This window comes from Bufo bufo, chromosome 10, assembly GCF_905171765.1.
Source record: "Bufo bufo chromosome 10, aBufBuf1.1, whole genome shotgun sequence".
Taxonomy (NCBI): domain Eukaryota; kingdom Metazoa; phylum Chordata; class Amphibia; order Anura; family Bufonidae; genus Bufo; species Bufo bufo.
Genome location: NC_053398.1, coordinates 47,237,045 through 47,250,641, shown reverse-complemented (window position 1 = coordinate 47,250,641; position 13,597 = coordinate 47,237,045).

Sequence of the window (13,597 nt, the reverse complement as noted above, 5' to 3'; positions counted from 1 at the left end):
TGTGACACCGGTTATGTTTAAAAGGTAATTTAATTTTTTATTTTTTTGTGACGGGCTCAGGAGGGGTTAAAATACGTCCCCCAATCCCTCGTTGTTCCTGTTCCTTCGAGAAGGCTGCAGTGCTCTCAGTATCGCCGTGGCCTTCTCCAGCTTTTCACGAGTGACATCCCGTTCATCGGTCACGTGGCCTAGGCGCAGCTCAGCCCCGAGCACTATACAATGTACGGCGCAGTGCTTGGTGCGCAGAGAGAAGGTAGCAGTGCTCAAACAGCTGATTGGTGGGGTTCCTGGTTGTTGGACCGCCACTGATCAGATACTGATGACCTATTCAAAGGATAGGTGAAAATCAAACCGCTGTGGCAGCATCTCCCATCATTCCATCTTTATTAGAGCTTCACAGCATACCCAAAAAATCAGCAACGTTTCGGCTGTGCAACAGCCTTTGTCAAGCACAGCCGAAATGTTGCTGATTTTTTGTATGCTGTGAAGTCCTAATAAAGATGGAATGAGGGAGATGCTGCCACCGCTGTTTGATTTTCACGTATTCTCTGGCTGTTTGGATGCGCGGCTGGTGCGAAACAGCTGTTGCCGATTCACACACTCGTGCCTTGTTCTATGTCCACCACATTTTTGTTACAATGAAATAAAACTGCAAGCTCAACATTGATGGCGCGTGCCGCGGTACTTTTTTCTACTTTCATACTTCATTGTATGGACTATAAAACCAGCAGAGCACCACCTTGAGACCGCTGAGTCAGTGCGATACTGTGATTTTACCGATCATACAGACACATGTAGCAGTGCCGGCTGCGTGTCTTCCTATTTTCTTGACTCACTTTACAATGTTCAAAGAACGGTGAAATAATTGTATTATCAGGAAGGATTCACACTATATGGGGTAACACTCCCTAAAGTGCAATTAAAGGGGTTGTACAAGACTAGGAAATAATGGCTGCTTTCCCTAAAACCTGCCTATAACTTATGTTTGCTATTACCGTGAATGGAGCTGCGCTGCAGTACCACACAAAACCTGTGTACAAGTGTGGCACTGTTTTCGGACGTAAGCAGCCATGTTTTTCTAATCCTCTTTACCAGTCAGCAATTCTTATAAAGTCAAAGGAGATAACGGATGATATTTCCCATAACGATGAGCTCACCCTGTGCTTGGAATAACACATCCATCCAGGAAATGGCTGACTAATATTTCACTCCAATTATCATGTAGAGTTACCTCATCCTACAGATAGATGATGATTGCTGGAATAGATTTGCTTGGCTTACTAGGAATGGGAAGTCACTTATGGCCAACAAACCCTGAAGGTGCAGTCACGTGCAGGTTTTCTGATGCAGTGAGATTAAAAATAGAGAAGACCTGGTTTCTGTTCTTAAAGGGGTCATCCCATGAATATTATGTATTGCGTATTCACAGCATAGGTGATTAATAAAGGATCGGGGGGGGGGGGGGGGGGGGGGGGGGTCACTCTCTGAATGGAGCGGTAGTACACGTCAGTCCACAATTCCATCCACTTCTGTGGGGCTGAGGTAGACAGCATTCTATCAGTCCCATAGATGTGAATGGCACGGAGGACCAACATGTGGACTACTACTCCATTCAGAGGGCACTTGAGGACCCCTTGTTTTCAGAATTGCACCTAATATTGTGCAGGTCCCCCATTGTTCCACCAAAACAACTTTGGAGGCATGTACCTGAGGCTTCTTGTGGTATCTGGCACCAAGACATTAGCACCAGATGCTTCGAGACTTGTTTTTCCAGCACATCACACGTGCTTAGGTAAGGGGTATATGTCAAAGAAACATCCATGTGAATAACAGGACCCAAGTTTCCCAGAAGAACATTGCCCAAGCCACCACAGTCTCTGCCGGCTTGTCTTGTTCCCGTAGTTCATCCTGTGATTGATCAGAATCAGGCCACCTTTGTTCATCGCTCCATGGTCCAGTTCTGAAGGCCATGTGTCTACTGTAGGCGCGTTGGTGATGGACAGGTGCCGATATGAGCGTGTAGTAAGCTGCAATGGACTGTTTGCTCAGACACATATCTATCATAGTCAACATTTTGTGCTACGGTAGCTCTTCTGTGGGCTCTGACCAGATCGGCTAGTCTTCACTCCCCATGCACATCAATGAGTCTTGGGTGCCAATGACCCAAATGACGATTAACTGGTTGTCGTTCCCTGCACTTTAGGTAGGTACTAACCCCTGCATACCTGGAACACCCAGTAACACTTGGCAATTGTGGAGATGTTCTGACCCAGACATCACAATTTGGCCTATGTCATTTTTCCACATTAAACACCTCAACTTCAAGAACTCACTGTTTGCTTGCTGCGTAATACTGTATATTATATATAGAGACCGTGATATCGGAGGGGTTTATCAGAGGCACCCCCCCTCCCCCTTCCATTGGCATGATTGTCTATGCATTATCATGGTAGTGGGGGGCTTAACGAAGGGCCCCACGTTAGACATCTTTTGCACAACCATTAGTCCCTCTCATAGGCATGGTGTAATAGGATTCTAGATGAGCTGAAATATCAAAGAGATTCCGCTTTATCCTGGAGCCCCGGTATCATCTCTTTGGGGACAAGGAAGCTTCTGGCATATCTTGCAAGGCGATCTTGGCAGAGATATAGGCGTCTTGAGCTTTATCCTATACCCTCCTTCCCGGTGAAGTAAGTGTGACACTCTGTTATTACGTAACAGAGATATCATCTATTATCATTCACATATTGTATATTGGAGTCCACGTATTGGATGATTTATTGATAATTGAATATTGGAACCACATCAAATAATCAATCAATACAGATACAGACCTTTCCCTGTGGCGCCCCCTAGGTATTATCAGGAATCTTAGATACTTTGCCAATCTACTAAGTTTTAATAGGATTCCTGTCAGCCTTAGGCTCATGCCCACGACCGTACTGGCTCAGTGCCCATATTGTGGACCATAAATGGCCGGTACACAATATACAGGCACCGGCCATGTGCACTCCGTATCACGGATGCAGACCCACTGACTTGAATGCTTCCGCATCCCCCAGATACGACAGAAGATAGGACCTCCCCTATCTTTTTGTGGGGTGGAGGCACGGATTGGAGGCCCACGGAAGCACTATGAACAAAAAATACTGGCCAAGTTTACACGGGTAAAAAGGTGTGATTTTTGGGGACGTGGCTTAACACGGGGTGTTATTTAACACCTCTGGTTTGAGTTTGCACCTTTTTTTTTTTTTTACTGTTATTTTTAAAAGTTTTGTGCAGTAGTTCAATGTTGATGAACTATCCTTAGAATAGCTCAGTAATATCAGCTGTTTGAAGGAGTAGTGGTACATTCACTTGAACCACAAATGTGCCATGGCTGAGACAGTGTACCTATGCGCGAGAATAGTAAGACGTTGTGGACACAGGTCCAAAATGTCCATCAAGAGGAAAAGGGCATGGAGAGCATGACTTGCTGCAGGGTAAGGCCCTCTGCACACGAACGTGTGCACCCCGTGGTCGTGCTGCGGGCCGCAATACACAAACACAGTCCGTGGGGCAGCCGCAGTGGACCCATTCACTTTAATGGGTCCGCGATCTGGCCGTTCTGGAAACAGATAGGACATGTTCTATCTTTTTGCGGAACGGAAGTACGGGACGAAACCCGTAGTGCTTCCGTACGGTTCCGTTCCGTGCTTCCGTTCCGCACCTCCGGATTTGCGGACCCATTCAAGTGAATGGGTCCGCATCCGTGATGTGGAATGCCCACGGAACGGCACCCGTGTATTGTGGATCCGCAATACAGCAACGGGAAGCACATGTTCATGTGCAGGGGCCCTAAGAACCTTGCCTCCTTGACTTCAAAGAGGGAATTTACATGTGCGGGGACACCACGCTGCACAGAAGCAGAAGACGGGCTACCTCGGGATACACATGACAGAATAAGGTAATGGGCATAGTAAAAAATGGGAAAGCAGGATGTCAGGTTTCTTTTAAACATTAAGCCATGTGGACACATAGAACACGTCATGTAAAACACTACAGGAAACTTTGACCTTGCTTAAAGAGGACCTTTCACTAGAATAGAAAATCTAAACTATACAGACGTGTAGAGCGGCGCCCAGGGATCTCCCTGCACTTACTATTATCCCTGGGCGCCGCTCCGTTCGCCCGGTATAGCCTCCGGTATCTTCATAGTTAGGCTCCACCCAGTTAGGCTCCCATGCTGTAGCGCTGGCCAATCGCAGCGTTCAGCTCATAGCCTGAGAGAAAAAAACCTCTCAGGCTGTGAGCTGAGCGCTGCGATTGGCCAGCGCTACAGCATGGGAGAAGGAGACGCCGGCAGGCTCCCCTGGGTGGAGCCTAACTATGAAGATACCGGAGGCTATACCGGGCGAACGGAGCGGCGCCCAGGTATAACAGTAAGTGCAGGGGGATCCCTGGGCGCCGCTCTACACGTCTGTATGCTTAGTTTAGATTTTCTATTCTAGTGAAAGGTCCTCTTTAACTAATATACAGGAAAAGATAGGTTTAAAAAAATAAAAAAAATATACACTTTTTGAGTTTATTCTAGCCAAGATCGATATGTCACATGACCTCCTTCTCAGTGGAAAAACCCGAGGTGAATCCAATATGGTGGATTTCAAAATGGTAAATCATGTAGCAGTTAGAACAGCACCATCTGCTGGCGAAATTATCAAAACAGGGCCCGACTAAAAATATACTTATACTATAAAAAACAGACAATTTTCTGGTATTGAATTCACAATTATATTTTATCATCACAGTTGTTAAAGTGGTCATTCTAGGAGACTGTAACAATAGCAAAGACAGGTGCACTCTGCGGTCCTACTAAACCCTCAAACTGATTTTAAAATTGAGAGATTAGCCAACATGTCCTACAGTGTAGGACAGTGGTGCCCAACCATTTTTCGTCTGAGGGCCGCACTAGACTTGGTATAAATTTTGCGGGCCGGAACCAGGTAGCTTTGCCAGAAAGAAATGCAAACGCTGTGAGGGGACAAGTGTGAGCATTACTACTGTGAAGAGGGCACATATCTGGCATAACTACTGTGAGGGGGGACATATCTGGGCATAACTACTGTGAGGAGGCCACATATCAGGGCATAACTACTGTGAGGAGGCATGTGTGAGCATTACTACTGTGAAGAGGGCACATATCTTGGCATTACTGTGAGGGGGCATGTGATGTATAAGTGTGTGTAATATATGTAGTGCAGTATGTGATGATCACACACTGCACTTCATACATTACACACATGTATACATCACATACTGCGCTGTCACCTTCTTCTGCAGGTCTACCTTGATGTCTGGTCTTTAGGCTTCAGTCAGATCCTCCACCGCCATGCTTGCGCCGTGTGCCCAACACCACCAGGAGCTGGCCCCCCCTCCTTTCATCTCCCGCCGGCTTCTCCTACAGCAGGGCACTCTATCGCTCCAGTGCCCGCCCAATCTTAACAATCAGGGGCTTAGCTAGAAATGACTGGGCCCCATAGCAAAAAAATTTATGCCCCCCTCCCGGATCTCCCACCCCCACATACCTATCGGACCTCCCACCCCTTCCAGAGCTCCCACCCAAACACCCCTTCAGGACCTCCCACCCCAACATCCCCACACCCCTCCCTAGATCCCCCCATAAGTGTAATCTGTGGACAGATATCCCCCCTCAGTGTCATACACAGATACCCCCCCTCAGTGTCATCCACAGATATCCCCCCTCAGTGTCATACACAGATCTCCTCCCCACCCAGAGCCACTTCCTAGCTAATTTATTCACTGCACTTGCCTCTGTATAATTGAAGAGAAGCGCCGCTTTCTCGCACAGGCGCACTGGCAGAGGCGATGCATGCGCACTTCGATGCTTCTGCCAGTGCGCCTGTGCGAGATTACGGCGCTTCTCTTCAATTTGGCAAGTGCAGTGAATAAATTAGCTAGGAGTCCTGTTACTGTGCGGGCCCCATGACACGGCCCCGCGGGCCGTAGATTGGGCATCACTGGTGTAGGACATGTCTGAGCCCAAGCACCGCGCCAAGGTTTCTCAAGTAGCTCGGGACCTAACACTCACCTCAATCCAGTTTGAGGGTTTAGTAAGACCGCAGAGTGCACCTGTCTTTTTTATTGTTATATTGATTATCACATCCACATAATTGCTATCTTGTGTAGGATGTCTATTGTGGTACTTGTGGTTCGCTGCGGGCATCCTCCACTGTATGCATTTTTGCTGGGGATCGTCATTAGCAACGGGCCACAAGTGCAGGATTCACTCCCCTGTATATATATGCACAACTGCATGTGGGTTTGAGCACTTCCTGCCTGAGTAATACCACGCCATTCTTTTCAGTTTGTATATATGGTCATTCTAGGAGCTTAACCCCTTAAGGACTTAGGGCGTACCGGTACGTCCTAAGTTTAAATCGCGATTGCAGCGCCGCGGGGGTTAATCCGAACAGGATGTACGCTGAAATCATTCAGCGGGCATCCTGTCACAACGCCCGGGATGGGTCATGTGACCCCCCCGTGTTGGCGATCGCCGCAAACCGCAGGTCAATTCACACCTGCGGTTGCGGCGAGTGTCGGCGGCGCCATCGGGTCCCCATGCGGCTGTGGGGGGGACCCGATGGCATGGAAGGCAGCGCGCTGCCTTCCGGTGACGAGCCTGTGAGATCCAGCCCCCTGGATCTCACAGGCAGGAAGCTGTACACACAGTATACTCATACAGTCAATGCATTCCAATACAGAAGTATTGGAATGCATTGTAAAGGAATATACCCCCAAAGTTCAAGTCCCAAAGTGGGACAAAAAATAAAGTGAAAAAAAGAGTTGAAAAAATAAAGTTTCCCCCCCCCAAAAATTAAAGTTTCAAGTAAAAATAAACAAAAACGTAATTTTCCCCAAATAAAGTTAAAAAAAATTGGTAAAGAATATGGGGGAAAAAACAAGTATACATATTAGGTATCGCCGCGTCCGTATCGACCGGCTCTATAAACATATCACATGACCTAACCCCTCAGATGAACACCGTAAAAAAATTTAAATAAAAACTCTGCTAAATAAACAATTTTTTGTCACCTTACATCACAAAAAGTGTAATAGCAAGCGATCAAAAAGTCACACGCACCCCAAAATAGTGCCAATAAAACCGTCACCTCATCCCGCAAAAATCATACCCTATCCAAGGTAATCGCCCAAAAACTGAAAAAAATGATGGCTCTCAGACTATGGAAACACTAAAACATGATTTTTTTTTGCTTCAAAAATGAAATCATTGTGTAAAACTTACATAAATAAAAAAAAAAGTATACATATTAGGTATCGCCGCGTCCGTATCGACCGGCTCTATAAAAATATCACATGACCTAACCCCTCAGATGAATGTTGTAAATAACAAAAAATAAAAACTGTGCCAAAACAGCTATTTCTTGTTATCTTGCCTCACAAAAAGTGTAATATAGAGTAGGGATGTCCCGATACCGATACCAGTATCGGGACCGATACCGGACATTTGCACGAGTACATGTACTCGTGCAAATGTCCCCGATACCACTGCCGATACCTGTGCGCCGCTTCTAAATGTGTCTGTGTCCGTCCGCGGCCTGCCCCTGCATCTCGCACAGCAAATACAGCTTCAGAGGCAGTGTAATAGGAGCCTACAGTGGAAGCTAGCCCCGCCCCCTCCCCCCAACCAATCAGAGGCCACCAGCACTGACTCACAGCACAGGGGGAGTCGCAGGGACTGAGAATCGTCTGAGTCTATTAGTTATGAGTCAGAGACTGTGTCACCGAGTCCCTGCCAGGCTTCCTGCTCTGCGGCTCCCTGTAAGTCCGTCGGGGGGGGGGGGGGGGGGGGAGAGAAGCGGCATTATTAGCATAGCATGTAGTGGAGCTGTGTGTGTACAGGGTGCATGTAGCAGAGCAGGAAGTCTGGCAGGGACTCGGTGACACAGTCTCTGACTCATTCGATTCTTTTAACTAATAAACTCTCAGACGATTCTCTGAGTCCCTGCAATAACTATACATTGTAATTAGATCACAGTCTGCTCCACTGCATTCACTGCAGCAGAGCTGTGTTTGCCAGGAGCGAGTCCCTCCTGACCTTCGGTTCACTTGAGAGCCGACTCCTTGTGGCTGCCCCCATACAGTATAACGTCTCCTTGTGGCTGCCCCCATACAGTATAACGTCTCCTTGTGGCTGCCCCCATACAGTATAACGTATCCTTGTGGCTGCCCCCCATACAATATGTTTCCTTGTGGCTGCCCCCATACAGTATAACATCTCCTTGTGGCTGCCCACATACAGTATAACGTCTCCTTGTGGCTGCCCCCCATACAATATGTTTCCTTGTGGCTGCCCCCATACAGTATAACATCTCCTCGTGGCTGCCCCCATACAGTATAACGTCTCCTTGTGGCTGCCCCCATACAGTAGAACGTCTCCTTGTGGCTGCCCCCATACAGTAGAACGTCTCCTTGGAATGTTATAGTTCTGTTTTTGGGCCTTTTGGTTGGTCAGTGGTCAGAAAATACATGTGTGTGTATTTTATTGATAAAATTAGTATCGGTAATTGGTATCGGTGAGTACTTAAATAAAAGTATCGGTACTCGTACTCAGTCTTAAAAAAATGGTATCGGGACATCCCTAATATAGAGCAACCAAAAATCATATGTACCCTAAACTAGTACCAACAATACTGCCACCCTATCCCGTAGTTTCTAAAATGGGGCCACTTTTTTGGAGTTTCTACTCTAGGGGTGCATCAGGGGGGCTTCAAATGGGCATGGTGTCAAAAAAACCAGTCCAGCAAAATCTGCCTTCCAAAAAACGTATGGCATTCCTTTCCTTCTGCGCCCTGCCGTGTGCCTGTACAGCTGTTTACGACCACATATGGGGTGTTTCTGTAAACTACAGAATCAGGGCCATAAATATTGAGTTTTGTTTGGCTGTTAACCCTTGCTTTGTTACTGGGAAAAAATTGATTAAAATTGAAAATTTGCAAAAAAAAAAATTAATTCTGAAATTTCATCTCCATTTGCCAATAACTCTTGTGGAACACCTAAAGGGTTAACAATGTTTGTAAAATCAGTTTTGAATACCTTGAGGGGTGTAGTTTCTTAGATGGGGTCACTTTTATGGAGTTTCTACTCTAGGGGTGCATCAGGGGGCTTCAAATGGGACATGGGTGTAAATAAACCAGTCCAGCAAAACCTGCCTTCCAAAAACCGTATGGCATTCCTTTCCTTCTGCGCCCTGCCGTGTGCCTGTACAGCGGTTTACGGCCACATATGGGGTTTTTCTGTAAACTACAGAATCAGGGCCATAAATATTGAGTTTGGTTTGGCTGTTAACCCTTGCTTTGTAACTGGAAAAAAATTATTAAAATGGAAAATCTGCCAAAAAAGGCATTAAGTAATGGGTACATGACGACTCGGCACATCATTGGTAGTTGGGAACATGTGACCAAATACGAAGCTTTAAGAGATGGTCTCCGCCCCCAACACTCACACCTGCACTATCCCGTGAAGACGCTGGTTAGCCAGCGAAACATGTCAGGATGCAGGGTGTATGAGTGTTAAATCTTAGGCAGTGGTAGTGAAGGAGCTCCCTAAACAGGAGTAAATTTACAGCTATATAGGTGATAAGAGAATATAGCAAAAATGCAAATAGAGGGGAGAAGTAATAGTGGTAACCAATAGCAGCTGCACTAGAACAATGACAATATTGATCAATAATAAAGAGCAGTCTGCACCACTGATCCTCCATATAGTGGCAGTGAGGGGATCTCACCAGAGGAGTGAGTAAATAGCGGTGCAGGTGACAATAGCTAAGTGTTACAAGCAAATACAAACCATAACTAAAAGGTGGCAAGAAACAGTAGGTGAGAACTATAAGTGACAGATGATAAAATAGAGCTGCCCGCACCACTGATAGTTTTAATCAGTCCATGTATAGATAGTGTTAAGTTATGAAAACTGTGTTTTAAAAATAAATAAAAGCAACGTTTTAATTTTGGAAAAAAACAGTACATGATCCAAAGACGTATTTGGGTCCAATCGGACCATTAATTAGTTCGAGTCCTGTCCCTGACTCATCTCACGTACAGGACTCATCTCAGGTTAATTTGCATATGTATCAAATAGTTTTTTTTACACAATAAAGCACACAGAGCTATGGGGACTGGGTATTGTGGATGTGCTAGCGGCCATCTAGCAACCCATGTCCTCAGCTCTATACACAAAATCCCGGTGACAGGTTCCCTTTAAAGGCTATGGACCTTTGTGCACTAAAAATCAATAACCCCATATCTTACCGTAAGGCAGCACATAATAAAATGGCACTTGTTAGTTTACTAGTATCCGCTTTGCTTCACATGCACTCAGAAATGCTCTGATGATTTTTGCTCACTGCTGTTATCTCTTCTGAGGCTCTGTAGGCATTCCTGAGGATTTCACATGCACAAGCTCTGCTGTCCCACCCCCACATCCTGTTACACAGCACAGCTCTGCTCCACAGCCCCGCCCCCACATCCTGTTACACAGCTCTGCTCCACAGCCCTGCCCCCATATCCTGTTACACAGCACAGCTCTGCTCCACAGCCCCGCCCCCATATCCTGTTACACAGCACAGCTCTGCTCCACAGCCCCGCCCCATATCCTGTTACACAGCACCGCTCTGCTCCACAGCCCCGCCCCATATCCTGTTACACAGCACCGCTCTGCTCCACAGCCCCGCCCCATATCCTGTTACACAGCACCGCTCTGCTCCACAGCCCCGCCCCCATATCCTGTTACAGCACAGCTCTGCTCCAGTCCCGCCCCCATATCCTGTTACACAGCACAGCTCTGCCCCCATATCCTGTCACACAGCACTGCTCCACAGCCCCGCCCCCATCACCTGTTACACAGCACAGCTCTGCTTCACAGCCCCGCCCCATATCCTGTTACACAGCACCGCTCTGCTCCACAGCCCCGCCCCCATATCCTGTTACAGCACAGCTCTGCTCCAGTCCCGCCCCCATATCCTGTTACAGCACAGCTCTGCTCCAGTCCCGCCCCCATATCCTGTTACAGCACAGCTCTGCTCCAGTCCCGCCCCCATATCCTGTTACACAGCACAGCTCTGCTCCACAGCCCTGCCCCATATCATGTCACACAGCACTGCTCCACAGCCCCACCCCGTTACACAGCACAGCCCCGCCCCCATATCCTGTTACACAGCACAGCTCTGCTCCACAGCCCCGCCCCCATATCCTGTTACACAGCACAGCTCTGCTCCACAGCCCCGCCCCCATATCCTGTTACACAGCACAGCTCTCAGCTACTTGTATGCTACAGCCTGTAATCAGCAGATCTATTGATCACTTTCCATTCTGTAGAAAGTCCATTATTTGTAGATACAATAGATATTTCTGTTGATAACATTAGTGAGATCTACAGTCAGAACCGTGGTATTATAAGCAGGATATAGATCTCATTACTGACAGCTCTCACTACATGCACTCTCATCTGAATACAATGTGTGTGCAGTCCGCACAAAACTAGTGCAAAGGAAAACTGGCTTCGTAGCCTATATCAACCAATTCCGAAGGAGCTGTGAAAAATGTCTGATTAGTTGCTATGGGCAACTAAGCCAGTTCTACTTTACAAAAGATTAAAAAATGACATTATATATATATATATATATATATAATTAGGGTTACTTCTGCAGTATATAAATCTTTTGCTAGAGTAGTAGTAGTTGCGTGTATGTATAATATATATATATATATATATAATTACGCTTTTTGTGAGGCAAGGTAATCGAAAAATGGCTGTCCTTTTACAATGTTCACCTGACAGGGTAGATCATGTGATATTTTCACAGTGCAGTTTGTTACGGACGTGGCAATATCTAATATATGTATTTTTATAATTTTATTTTGGTTTTACACAAAAGAATTGTTGGAAAAAAAAAAAAAATCTGTCTTTGTGGCTCCATTTTCGGAAAACCATATTTTTTTGAGCGATTGTCTTAAGTAGGGTTTCATTGGTACCATTTTGGGGCACATATGACTTTTTGATCACTTGGCAATACACTTTTTGTGATGTGAAGGTGATAAAAAAAAAATGTGGCAAATTTTTTTTTTTTTTTTATGGTGTTTACCAGATGGGTTAGATCACATGATATTTTTATAGAGCAGGTCGTCACGGACACAGCGATACCTAATATGTGCATTTTTTTTATTTTATTTTACACAATTAAAGCATTTTTGAAAAAAAAAAAAAAAAACACAACTGAAAAGGGTAATGCAGCACTCCTCTGAAAACACAAAGTACAACAATGTCATAATCATAGAAAACATTCTAGTGCTAATGCTACGCTTATTTTGCAAGTGAGATGCTTAGCAAATACATTTTGTACACAATTATTTGGGCCCGTCTGCCAAAGGTCAAGGCGATCTCTATTAGACGGGAACCGAACACTAAATCCTACCTGTTATGTGACATTACGGCCACCATAAAATAAAGCATCTCACTTGCAAAATAAGCGTAGCATTAGCACTAGAATGTTTTTTACGATTATGACATTGTTGTACTTTATATATGTGTTTTCAGAGTGCGGCTGCATTACCCTTTTTTTCCTGCGTTTTCTAGCCATGGCAGCATGCACCTGTGGAATGGGATGTGCTGACTGACCCTTTTTTCTTTCCATTTTCTGAAAGCCATATTTGTTGGTTTTTTTGGACAATTGTCTTATGTAGGAGCTCATTTTTTGTGGGATGAGGTCACGGTTTGATTGGTACTAATTTTGGATATATGACTTTTTGATAACTTTTTATACAATTTTTTGGGAAGTGTGGTGGGCAAAAATTGCAATTTTATCATAGTTTGACGGATTCTCTGTAAATTTACTGAGCATAGGAAGCACAGCAGGCTGTAGATCAAAATAAATAAACACACACAACCAATTGGAGAAATTATTTTCTCCACAAAATAAAATGTGTACATTTTTTGTATTTTTTATTTTTTTTTACAAAGGTGTCCATATCCTTTAAAATACTAAATGTATTTCTCTAGCTAAAAACATAAAATGTAAAATATATAGCTTTAAAAAAAAAGAAAAAAAAAAGACAAAATTAGTTCACAATAAACTTTATTAAATATTTTCTCCAAGATACAAATAATAGACATATTTGGCATCAATATAACATGAAGATTTTTTGGGGCGCTGTATATATGAAATGCAAAAGGGATTTAAGTACATAAGACAATAAAATAAATTTTTACCGTACAATAAACATGAGCTTACCAAGCGTCAGACTGGTACAGAAGAGGACTAGTTACAATATACAGGAAAAGGGGTTAAAACCCAGAAGGTGAGAGTAGAGGCTGCTCAGGTGGCAGCAGGGTTAATGTACGTTGTACGCTTCCCTAAAGAGGTAGATTCAGGTTGAATTTGAAGGTTTAAAAGGCGTGATTCATCCCTGGGGACCTTTTCTACAGACCCCCACTAGTGTGGCCGGACCCGCGGTGGTAATCGTTTACCTGACCTGAACCGCCTGGATCCGACTCCATTGCTCCCCCATCGACTCTGCAGGTC